The sequence below is a fragment of the Symsagittifera roscoffensis genome, chromosome 8 (assembly GCF_963678635.1).
Source record: "Symsagittifera roscoffensis chromosome 8, txSymRosc1.1, whole genome shotgun sequence".
Classification (NCBI taxonomy): domain Eukaryota; kingdom Metazoa; phylum Xenacoelomorpha; order Acoela; family Convolutidae; genus Symsagittifera; species Symsagittifera roscoffensis.
The window spans coordinates 4973633-4986634 of NC_087069.1; the positions used below are offsets into that span (position 1 = coordinate 4973633).

The 13002-nt window shown below is 31.8% G+C and overlaps 1 protein-coding gene across 1 annotated transcript in view; it reads left to right on the top strand.

The window, feature by feature from the left end:
• Positions 1 to 2030: 2030 nt before the first annotated feature.
• LOC134853431 (uncharacterized) overlaps positions 2031 to 13002 on the top strand; it is a 37198-nt gene continuing 26226 nt past the window's right edge. Inside the window, exon 1 of the mRNA XM_063869429.1 lies at positions 2031 to 2082. The gene's annotated coding sequence lies outside the window, so the exon portion shown is untranslated. The remainder of the gene's footprint in view (positions 2083 to 13002) is intronic.

A 13002-nucleotide genomic window follows, 5' to 3' on the forward strand; every position in this document is an offset into this window, starting at 1 on the left:
TCCGCTTCGCCTTCGCAATTCAAATGTCTTGGCTAATCTAGAATTCTTTTTCAAGAAGAACACTTGTTATGAAATTATTTGAGAGCGGGGTTTTAATTTTTTAAAAACTCTTGGGAAAATTCTATCACTTTTTGTAAAAAAAAAGTTCACTTTTGCAAAATTTTTCATACCAATCTTCAAAAAGTAGCCATGGAAATAACGCCAACAAATTTCGTTGACTGCATACTCCGCTGGTCTCTTTAAGCTGTAACACTCTCTCTGGAACCTTCAAAAATCTGTGGTATGGAATATTTGAAATATAATTACTAGATCTGAGATTTTTATTTCAATGAACAGAGAGTACCTGGAAAGCTCCTCACTATAAAAGACTACGATCCCCTATAAAAGACTGCGCTTCTCACTACTTTTCTACCCTTGAACTATGGTCCTCGGAATAGTGAAATTTGTATTTTTTAAAACCGTTTTTTGATTTTTCTCGAAAAATAACCTTTCAAATCTGAACTGGTGGGTTTGATGGAGATAACGAGTAGTGAGAAGCTACCTTGAATTAATGGCCACTCTGAATTTTTTTTACACAAAAAATTATTTTGCCAATTCTCAGGTTTAGTGTGCAATAGAAAGACCCGATGTGAGAATCTTCTCTACTTTACCGGACACGGTCTGAAAGTCAAGTTTTTGAACTTTGACCGTTTGTAAGAAACTGAATTTTCTTAAAAAATACACTATCAAATCTGAGATAAAAAGTTCAATTGAAAGAAGCAATAGTGGGAGTTTTTCATACAGAAGTGACTTTTTAAGTTTTTCTGTACAAGAAAATTATGTCTTTGGAAAAATTCCAAAGTCTTAAAATTGCACTCATTTTATTTATTTTAGAAAAGAAACAAATAAGGTTTTGGGCACAGTCCGTTTTTTAAACTTCCCATTTTGCACCAAATCAGTATAATTTGTTCAAAAAACATCAAATATGTACATTTAGCTTTAGAACTGGGCCCTAGGTGTTCTTCATCGAGTTGTACGAAAATTTTGATTCACCAACTTTTCAATTTTTTTTTTTCATTTTTAACCAGTTTTCATGATTTCGTTGTACCGAAAGTGGTGCGAAACTTTGATTTGCCTCTGTGTAGGTTAAAAAATTGTTATTTCCCGAGTATAATTTTTGGCCCTATTTTGAAGTCGTACAAACGCTTTCTGAAACCATTTTTCTTCCCTTTTTCCACTCAATTGAAATTTATGAGTCTTCTTTGATGTTTTTGCTGCCACTTTCCAGTTACTATTGTGAAGGGTGGGTATTATCTACAAATTTTGTCGACCTCAAAAAATCTCTCAGAGTTTTGAAAAAATACAATGTTAAAGCGCTCTCAATCTTGATTCTGATTGCAGAAAGTTTTGACGATTTTCAAAACATTTGCGAGCGAAGTGCAAAGAACTTTGTTCGGTCCCAAAACTCTTACACTGTTTAATTCTGTTTTAACATATTTTATTTTTTCATATTAAATTTAACTTTAACCCAATCGCATACCAAGAAATAGCATAAAACAAATTTATAGATTGTTTGAGAAAATAATAAAAAGAACAAAGCTACATTTGATAATCATGCATGCAAATTTTTGCTTATGTACGTATGTAGCTTATTTAAACACGTAACAATTTAGCGTTTTTAAGTTTATTTTCTTACATTCTTTACCTATCATGCTGAATTAATTAAAGTTAAGCTTAGCATTTTTCTGTTTTGTTTTGCAGCTGATATATTCTATCACGAATAAGTTTTTTTATAATAATGCATGCGTTTTATATCCCACGCACTTTTTATCAGCCAATTAAAATCATAACGCACATGCTGTTTTTTCTTAGCAACACATGCCAGTATTATTTTATGCGTTTTTAATCAGCCGATAAAAGCCATAACATTTAAGCTGTTTTTTGATAATAACGCATGCAACTTTAGTTTTACGCATTTTTCATTAAAAAATAAACTCATCGCCGCAAAAAATCTTTCATTGTCTGATTTTTGAATAAAATTCCTCAAAATCTTGTCATTTGCTGCTTTTACTTCATTATCAGTTGGAATTTGCTGTTACAGTGGTGAGTGAAATTCTGGATATCTATTGTATCTCAACTTAAAGGATGGAAAAAAAAAGATGCGAAAACAGGTAGTTACAGACTTGGAAATTCGTTATTTTGAAATTCATTCAAAATTTGTGTCGCCAGAGTGAGCTGATGGACTGAAAAGTCCAAAAATTGCCAAAAAACTGAAACGGTGAAATTTGTGAGCTTGTTGTTTTATACTTTTACTATACCTCATTTAGTCAAATTATGCAACAAACATTTATTAAACCCTTTTGATGATGTCGTTTAGTGAAAATGTGGCTGATTCAACTATAAGCTCATTTTGGCGGCACAAATATTGAACGATTTTGTAAAATAACGAACCAAAAATCAAATTTGAGAATTTTTTGTGTTTTCTCATTTTTTTGAAAAAGTTTTCCCTAATAAAATTAATGCTATGCACTTCAAAAGTGTTAAGGCTCATAATTTTTTGAGACCAAAATGAGCAAACACAATTCCCCATCTTCTGGTATGTTCTTAAGCTCAGATGATTTTCAAAATTAAATTTTTCTCCGCCGTATTTGCAACAGAAAAATCGCAAACCGAAATCAACTCTATAGTAATCGGCGCATCAATTTCAGTTGTAATATCAGTTTCGCTTTTTTGATAAGCATGAAAAAAAAATGCAATTTAAAGTCTTTATCAACAAAATATTTCTGAACAATGCCTCATCAAAATAAGTTGTTTTAGATTGTTTTTCTCAAAAGTTCAAAACATGGCTAGCAAATGCCTTTAAAACGAAAAAAAAAATAGAAAAGCCAAAAAGACGAGTCTTCGCATAAATCTTAAGATGTGATCAGAAAGCTTTGAATGCTGAGTAAATTTAAGTTTGAATGTAGAACCAACACAAAATCTAAAAAACATTTTGAATCTACGTATCAATTGGTATGAAAGTAATTTCATATAGCCATTGAACAATCACGTATGAATCAGTCTTTTAAAAACGCATGAAAGATTGAGTTTTTGCATTTTACATGTGTCGCTATTTGGCACCTGTAATTCTGTTTCTGTTTGTCTTAATCGTTCACGTTGAATAAGTATAAGCGAAGCTTGGCGTTTTTATAATTTTCATGTAGACGATAAGAAATGTTACTTGTAAGTTTTTTTTTATTTATGATTGTAAGTTTTAGTTTTTGCACTTTTCATCTCTCGCCATATCGCGCCTCTAACTCTGTTTCTGTCTGTCTTAATTTCTCACGTTAAATAAGTATAAGCGAACTTTGGCGATTTTCTATTTTTCAGGTAGACGATAAGAAACGTTACTTGTAAACTTCTTTTATTATGGTTGTAATTTTTAGTTTTTGTACTTTTCATCTCTCGCCATATCGCGCCTGTGACTTTGTTTCTGTCTGTCTTAATTTCTCACGCTTGTCACTTTAAAAAAGTATCTGCGAAGTTGGCCGTTTTTCTATTTAAATGTAGATGATAAGAAACATTACTTGTATGTTTTTTTGTTAATTTTTGTAAGTTTTATTTTTTATAGTTTTCATCTGTCGCCATATTGCGCCGGTAAATCTCTTTCTATCTGTCTTAATTTCTCGCGTTAAATAAGTACAAGCGAACTTTGGCGATTTTCTATTTTTCAGGTAGACGATAAGAAACGTTACTTGTAAACTTCTTCTTTTATTATGGTTGTAATTTTTAGTTTTTGTACTTTTCATCTCTCGCCATATCGCGCCTGTGACTTTGTTTCTGTCTCTCTTAGTTTCTCACGTTGAATAAGTAAAAGCGAAGCTTGGCGTTTTTCTATTTTTTCATGTAGACGATAAGAATCGTTACTTGTAAGTTTTTTTAAATTATGGTTGTAATTTTTAGTTTTTGTACTTTTCATCTCTCGCCATATCGCGCCTGTGACTCTGTTTCTGTCTTTCTTAATTTCTCACGTTAAATAAGTATAAGCGAAGTTTGGCGATTTTCTTTTTTTCATGTAGATGATAAGAAAGGTTACTTGTAAGTTTTTTTCTTAATGATTTTAAGTTTTAATTTTTGCACTTTTCATCTCTCGCCATATCGCGCCTATAACTCTGTTTCTGTCTTTCTTAATTTCTCACACTTCTCACTTTAAAAAAAAATCGGCGCGTTGGGCGTTTTTCGATTTAAATGTAGACAATAAGAAACATTACTTGTTTTATTATTAATGTTTGTAAGTTTTAGTTTTGCAGTTTTCATCTGTCGCCATATTGCTTCGGTAAATCTCTTTCTATCTGTTTTAAATTGCCACGTTAAAAAAGTATAAGCAAAGCGTGGCTTTTTTCTATTTTTCATGTAGACGATAAGAAATGTTAATTGTAAATTTTGTTTGCATTACTGATTGTAGGCTTTAGTTTTTGCGCTTTTCATCTCTCGCCATATCGCGCGTGTAACTCTGTTTCTGTCTGTCTTATTTTTCATGTTAGATAAGTATAAGCGAAGTTGGCGTTTTTCTACTCTTCATATAGACGACAAGAAACGCTACTTGTAGCTTTTTTAAAATGATTGTAGGTTTTAATTTTTTGCGCTTTTCATCTCTCGCCACATCGCGCCTGTAACTCTCTTTCTGTCTGTCTTACTTTCTCACGTTAAATAAGTATAAGCGAAGCTTGGCGTTTTTCTACTTTTCATTCAGACGACAAGAAACGTTACTTGTAATTTTTTTAAATGATTGTAAGTTTCAATTTTTTGCAATTTTCATCTCTCGCCATATCGCGCCTGTAACTCTGTTTCTGTCTGTCATAATTTCTCACGTTAAATAAGTATCAGCGAAGCTTGGCGTTTTTCTACTTTTCATGTAGACGACAAGAAACGTTACTTGTAAGTGTTTTTTTTAATGATTGAAAGTTTTTATTTTTTTTGCACTTTTCATCTCTCGCCATATCGCGCCTGTACCTCTGTTTCTGTCTGTCTTAATTTCTCACTTTGAATAAGTATGAGTGAAGCTGGGCATTTTTCTACTTTTCATGCAGACGACAAGAAACGTTACTTGTAACTTTTAAAAAATGATTTTGTTTTTTTTTTGCAATTTTCATCTCTCGCCATATCGCACCTGTAACTCTATTTCTGTCTGTCTTAATTTCTCACGTTAGATAAGTATCAGCGAAGTTGGGCGTTCTTATATCTAAATGTATACAATAAGAATCATTACTTGTAAGTTTTTTCATTAATGTTTGCAAGTTTTAGTTTTTGCACTTTTCATCTCTCGCCATATCGCACCTCTAACTCTGTTTCAATTGGTCTTAATTTCTCACTTTGAATAAGTATCAGCGAAGCTTGGCGTTTTTCTACTTTTCGTGCAGACGACAAGAAACGTTACTTGTAAGTGTTTTTTTTAATGATTGAAAGTTTTTATTTTTTTGCACTTTCCATTTCTCGCCATATCGCGCCTGTACCTCTGTTTCTGTCTGTCTTAATTTCTCACTTTGAATAGGTATAAGTGAAGCTTGGCGTTTTTCTACTTTTCATGCAGACGACAAGAAACGTTACTTGTAACGTTTTAAAAATGATTGTAATTTTTTTTTATTTTTGCAATTTTCATCTCTCTCCATATCGCACCTGTAACTCTGTTTCTGTCTGTCCTAATTTCTCACGTTAGATAAGTATCTTCGAAGTTGGGCGTTTTTCTATCTAAATGTATACAATAAGAATCATTACTTGTAAGTTTTTTCATTAATGTTTGCAAGTTTTAGTTTTTGCACTTTTCATCTCTCGCCATATCGCACCTCTAACTCTGTTTCTGTCTGTCTTATATTCTCACTTTGAATAAGTATAAGCGAAGCTTGGCGTTTTTCTACTTTTCATGCAGACGACAAGAAACGTTACTTGTAACTTTTTGAAAATGATTTTAATTTTTTTTTATTTTTGCAATTTTCATCTCTCTCCATATCGCACCTGTAACTCTGTTTCTGTCTGTCCTAATTTCTCACGTTAGATAAGTATCTTCGAAGTTGGGCGTTTTTCTATCTAAATGTATACAATAAGAATCATTACTTGTAAGTTTTTTCATTAATGTTTGCAAGTTTTAGTTTTTGCACTTTTCATCTCTCGCCATATCGCACCTCTAACTCTGTTTCTGTCTGTCTTATATTCTCACTTTGAATAAGTATAAGCGAAGCTTGGCGTTTTTCTACTTTTCATGCAGACGACAAGAAACGTTACGTGTAACTTTTTGAAAATGATTTTAATTTTTTTTATTTTTGCAATTTTTATCTCTCGCCGTATCGCGCCTATAACTCTGTTTCTGTCTGTCTTAATTTCTCTAGCACTTTGTCTGCAACCTTCAAAAAATCGGTGGTGGGAATATTTGACAGATAACTGATTTTTTTTCGTTCTCTCAAAAACTAGATCTGAGATTTTTACTTCAATGAATAGAGAGTACTTGGAAAGCTCCTCACTATAAAAGGCTACGCTCCAACGTTTTTCCCCTTAAAACTATGGTCCTCGGAACACTGAAGTTTTGATTTTTTAAAACCATTTCTTGACTTTTCTTGAAAAATTACCTCTCAAATCTGAACTGGTGGGTTTGATGGAGTTTACGGTTAGTGAGAAGCTACCTTGAATTAGCGGTCAGTCTGAAATTGGTTTACACAAAAAGTTATTTTGCTTGGAAAACTATTTTTTTTTAATTTTAAAAGTTACTTATTAAATTTCATGAATTTCACCAAACAATACTCTCCTATAAATGAAATGTTCAGTTCAACCCAAAGAACAGGTTGTAGAAAACTCCTTTGTCAACTTTTTATTCAAAGTTTTGATTTTTTGACTTTTTTTTGGCTTTTCTCAAAAACTACTCTGCCAAACCTGTTTTTTTTTGGTTTCAATAAACGTAAGCGAAATTATTCTGCATAAAAAGCCACTCATAAACTCTCATACAAAAATCTATTGTCCTGGGAATTTTTTTTTTTGTTATTTTTCTGAATTTTTTGAATTTTGTCAAAAAATACTACCCATATCTGAGATGATGGGTTGAGTTTAAAAAACCGGTAGTGGGAAGCTTCTTTGCATGCGCGACTACGCTCAATTTTTTAAATAAATAAATTGCCTTCGGAAAAGTCGAAATTTTGATTTTTGAAGAAAATTTAAAAAAAAAAACTTTTTGACTTTGCTCGAGAAATACCTTGTCAAGCTTGGATATTTAAAATCAGTTTACAGGTTATGCGAAACTCTTCTTCATAAACGACTACGCGCCATTTCTTCAAAACAAAAAGTTTTGATTCTCGGAAACCTCATTTATTTGATTTGTTGACCGTTTTTGGAGTTTATCGATAACCATTCTGCCAAATCTGATATTATAGGTTTAATCGACACAAAACATTGTTGGAAGCTTACATTTGTTATTTAGAACGCCCAGTTTTCTTAACACATGTCATGGCCTTCAAACAAATGAAAGTTTTGAAACTTTGACTGTTTGTTTTTGAAATTTTGTGACTTCACTCAAAAGTATTGTGCCAACTCTCAGGTTAAGTGTTTAATCGAGAAACCCGATGTGGTAACCTTCTCTACTTTACCGTACACGGTCTGAAAATCAAGTTTTTAAAGTTTGACCGTTTGTAAGAAACTGAGTTTTCTTAAAAATTACACTATCAGAAATGAGATAAAAAGTTAAATCGAAAGAAGCAGTAGCGCGAGTTTTTCATACAAGAGCGAAATTTTATTTTTTTTTTGTAAAAGAAATATTATGTTTTTGAAAAAATTCATCTTGAACTCATCTTATTTAATTTAGAAAAAAAACAACTAAGATTTTGGGCATAGTCCGTTTTTTAAACTTCCTATTTGGCACTGCATTAAAATAACAATTTCAAAAAGCATCAATTACGTACATACAGCTTTAAGGCTGGGCCCTAGGTGTCCTTCATCGAGATTTACGAAAATATTGAATCACCATTTTTTTTAACTTTTTTTCTAATTTAACCAGTTTTCATAATTTCGTTTTGTGAAATTTCGCTTCGCCTCTGTGTAAATTAAAAATTGTTATTTCCCGAGGCTTGTTTTTTGCCCTTTTTTGAAGTCGTACAAGCGCTTTCTCGAATCAATTTTTTTTCTCTTTTTTTTACTCCATTGAAATTTATGAGTTTTTGTTGTCTTTCCTGCCACTTTCCAAGCAACTATGGTGAAGGGTGAGTATCATCTACAAGTATTGGTGACCTCAAAAACGCTCTTAGAGTTTAATGTTAAAGCGCCTTCAATCTTGATTCTGATTGCAGAAAGTTTTAAAGATTTTTTAAAAAAATTGTGAGCGAGGTGCGAAGAACTTTGTTCGGTTCTAAAACTCAAACACCTGTTTAATTCTGTTACAGCATTAACATATTTTAAATAATTTTTTCATAATAAATCTAACTCTAACTCAGTCTCATGCTAAAAAATAGTATAAAACAAGTTTATAGATTGTTTAAGAAAATGGTAAAAAAACGAAGCTATATTTGATAATCATGCATGCAAAATTTGGCTTATGTACGTATATAGCTTAGTCAAACACGTCACAATTTAGCGTTTTCAGGTTTATTTTTTTCATTCTTTAATTGTCATGCTAAATTAGTAAAATTTAAGCTCAGCATTTTTCTGTTTTCTTTTGCAGCTGATATAATCTATCACGAATAAGTTTTTTTTTATAATAATGCATGCAAGTTTTATCCCACGCACTTTATTTCAGCCAATTAAAATCTTAACGCACATGCTGTTCTTTCTTAGCAACACATGCAAGTATTTATTTATGCGTTTTTCATCAGCCGATAAAAACCATCACATTTGAGCTGTTTTTTGATAATAACGCATGCAACTTTAATTTTATGCATTTTCGTCTAAAAATAAATTCATCACCGCAAAAAAAGCTTCCATTGTCTGATTATTGAACAAAAATCTTCAAAGTCTTGTCATTTGCTGCTTTTACTTCATTATCAGTTGGAATTTGCTGTTACACTAGTGAGTAAAATTCTCGATAGCTATTGCATCTCAGCTTAAAGGATGTAAGAAAAAGATGCAAAAACAGTTAGTTACAGATTTGGAAATTCATTCAAATTTTTTGTCACCTGAATGAACTGATGGACTGAAAAATCCAAAAACTGCCAAAAAGCTGAAACGGTGAAATTTGTAAGCTTGTTGAATTATACTTTTACTTTATCTCATTTATCAAATTATGCAAAAAACACTAATTAAACCCTCTTGATGATGCCGCTTATTAAAATTGTGGCTGATTCAAATATGAGCTCATTCTGGCGGCACAAGTTTTGAATAGTTTTGTAAATTAGCGAACCAAAAAACAAATTTGAGATTTTTTTGTTTTTTTTTCTCATTTTTTGAAAACGTTTTGCCTCATAAAAGTAATGCTATGCAATTCAATAGTTTCGAGGCTGCTAATTTTTTTAAGACCAAAATAACCAAACACAATTCTTCATGTTCTGCTACGCTCTTGAGTTCGGATAATTTTCAAAAAAATTTTTTTCTCCCTATTTTTCTCCCTAAAATCAACCTATAGTAATGGGCGCATCAGTTTCACTAATATGACAAAAAATGTAATATCAGTTTTACTTTTTTGATAAGCATGAAAATAAAAAAACGTGCAATTTAAAGTCTTAATCAACAAAAAAATTTCGAACAACGCCTCATCAAAGTAAAGTGTTTTTGGTTGTTTTTCTAAAAAGTTCAAAACAAGGTTAGCAAATGCCCTGAACACGAGTAAAAATATAAATCAGCCTAAAAGATTGGTCTTCGCATAAATTATAAGATCTCATCAGAAAAATTTGAACGCTGATTAAAATTTAACTTCGATTGTAGAACCAACACAAAATCTTAAGAAAATTTTGAATCCACGTATCTATTGGTATGAAAGTAAATTCAAATAGCCATTTAACAATCACTTATGAATCATTCTTTAAAAAAATGCATGTAATATTGAGTTTTTGCCTCTGTCATATGTTGACATATCGTGCCTGTAACTCAGTTTTTATCTGTTTTTAATTGTCACGAAATCAAAGCTTGGCATTTTTCATTTTATTTTTGATGAAGACAAGAAAAAACATTACTTGTAAGTTTTTTTAAATAATGTTTGTAAATTTTAATTTTTACCGTTTTCATCTGTCGCCATATCGCGCCTGTAACTCTGTTTCTGTCTGTCTTAATTTCTCACGTTAAATAAGTATAAGCGAAGCTTAGCGTTTTTCTTTTTTTCATGCAGACGATAAGAAACGTTACTTGTAATTCTTTATATTTATGATTGTAATTTTAGTTTTTGGACTTTTCATCTCTCGCCATATTGTGCCTGCAGCTTTGTTCTTGTTTGTCTTAATTTCTCACATTAATTAAGTATAAGCGAGGCTTGGCGTTTTTCTATTTTTCAAGTAGACGATAAGAAACGCTGCTTGTAAGTTTTTTTTTATGATTAGAAGTTTTAGTTTTTGCCTTTTTCATCTCTCGCCATATCGCGCCTGTATCTCTGTTTCTGTCTGTCTTAATTTCTCACGTTAAATAAGTATAAGCAAGGCTTGGCGTTTTTCTATTTTTCATGTAGACGATAAGAAACGCTACTTGAAAGTTTTTGTTCAGGTTTATCAGTTTTAGTTTTTACCTTTTTCATCTCTCGCTATATCGCGTCCGTAATTCTGTTTCTCTCTGTCTTAATTTCTCAAGTTAAATAAGTATAAGCGAAGCTTGGCGGTTTTCTAATTTTCAGGTAGGCGATAAGAAACGTTACTTGTATTTTTATATTTATGATTGTAAGTTTAGTTTTTGCACTTTTCATCTCTCGCCATATCGCGCCTGTAACTCTGTTTCTGTCTTTCTTAATTTCTCACGTTAAATAAGTATAAGCGAGGCTTGGCGTTTTTCTATTTTTCATGTAGACGATAAGAAACGCTACTTGAAAGTTTTGTTTATGATTATCAATTTTAGTTTTTACCTTTTTCATCTCTCGCTATATCGCGCCTGTAACCCTGTATCTGTCTGTCTTAATTTTTTCACGTTAAATTAGTATAATTGAAGCTGGCGTTTTTCTATTTTTCAGGTAGGCGATAAGAAACGTTACTTGTATTTTTATATTTATGATTGTAAGTTTTAGTTTTTGCACTTTTCATATCTCGCCATATCGCGCCTCTAACTCTGTTTCTGTCTGTCTTAATTTCTCACGTTAAATAAGTATAAGCAAGGCTTGGCGTTTTTCTATTTTTCATGTAGACGATAAGAAACGCTACTTGAAAGTTTTTGTTCAGGTTTATCAGTTTTAGTTTTTACCTTTTTCATCTCTCGCTATATCGCGTCCGTAATTCTGTTTCTCTCTGTCTTAATTTCTCACGTTAAATAAGTATAAGCGAAGCTTGGCGGTTTTCTAATTTTCAGGTAGGCGATAAGAAACGTTACTTGTATTTTTATATTTATGATTGTAAGTTTTAGTTTTTGCACTTTTCATCTCTCGCTATATCGCACCTGTAATTCTGTTTCTCTTTGTCTTAATTTCTCACGTTAAATAAGTATAAGCGAGGCTTGGCGTTTTTCTATTTTTCATGTAGACGATAAGAAACGCTACTTGAAAGTTTTTGTTTATGATTATCAGTTTCAGTTTTTACCTTTTTCATCTCTCGCTAAAAGTAAAAGCTTGGCGTTTTTTATAAGCGAAGCTTCGCCATATCGCGCCTGTAACCCTGTTTCTGTATGTCTTAATTTTTCACGTTAAATAAGTATAAGTGAAGCTGGCGTTTTTCTATTTTTCAGGTAGGCGATAAGAAACGTTACTTGTATTTTTTTATGATTGTAAGTTTTAGTTTTTGCACTTTTCATCTCTCGCCATATCGCGCCTGTAACTCTGTTTCTGTCTGTCTTAATTTCTCACGTTAAAAAAGTATCAGCGAAGCTTGGCGTTTTTCTATTTTTCATGTGGACGATAAGAAACGCTACTTGTAATTTATTTTATGTTTATTTTTAAGTTTTAGTTTTTTGCCTTTTTCATCTCTCGCTATATCGCACCTGTAACTCTGTTTCTCTCTGTCTTAATTTTTCACGTTAAATAAGTATAAGCGAAGCTTGGCGTTTTTCTAATTTTCAGGTAAGCGATAAGAAACGTTACTTGTATTTTTATATTTTCGATTGTAAGTTTTAGTTTTTGCACTTTTCATCTCTCGCCATATCGCGCCTGTAACTCTGTTTCTGTCTGTCGTAATTTCTCAAGATAAACAAGTATAAGCGAAGCTTGTCGTTTTTATATTTTTCATGTGGACGATAAGAAACGTTACTTGTAATTCTTTATTTTTATGATTGTAATTTTAGTTCTTGGACTTTGCATCTCTCGTCATATCGCGCCTGCAGCTCTGTTTCTGTTTGTTTCATTTTCTCACGTTAATTAAGTATAAGCGAAGCTTGGCGTTTTTCTATTTTTGAGGTAGGCGATAAGAAACGTTACTTGTATTTTTTATGGTAAGTTTCAGTTTTTGCACTTTTCATCTCTCGCCATATCGCGCCTGCAACTCTGTTTCTGTCTGTCTTAATTTCTCATGTTAAATAAGTATAAGCGAAGCTTGGCGTTTTTCTATTTTTCAGGTAAGCGATAAGAAACGTTACTTGTATTTTTTATGGTAAGTTTTAGTTTTTGCACTTTTCATCTCTCGCCATATCGCGCCTGTAACTATGTTTCTGTCTGCCTTAATTTCTCACGTTTAATTAGTATAAGCGAAGCTTGGCGTTTTTCTATTTTTCAGGTAGGCGATAAGAAACGTTACTTGTATTTTTTTTAATTGTAAGTTTCAGTTTTTGCAATTTTCATCTCTCGCCATATCGCGCCTGTAACTCTGTTTCTGTCTGTCTTAATTTCTCATGTTAAATAAGTATAAGCGAAGCTTGGCGTTTTCCTATTTTTCATGTAGACTTTAAGAAACGTTACTTAAAATTTTTTTTTTGTTTATGATTGTAAGTTTTAGTTTTTGCACTTTTCATCTCTCGCCA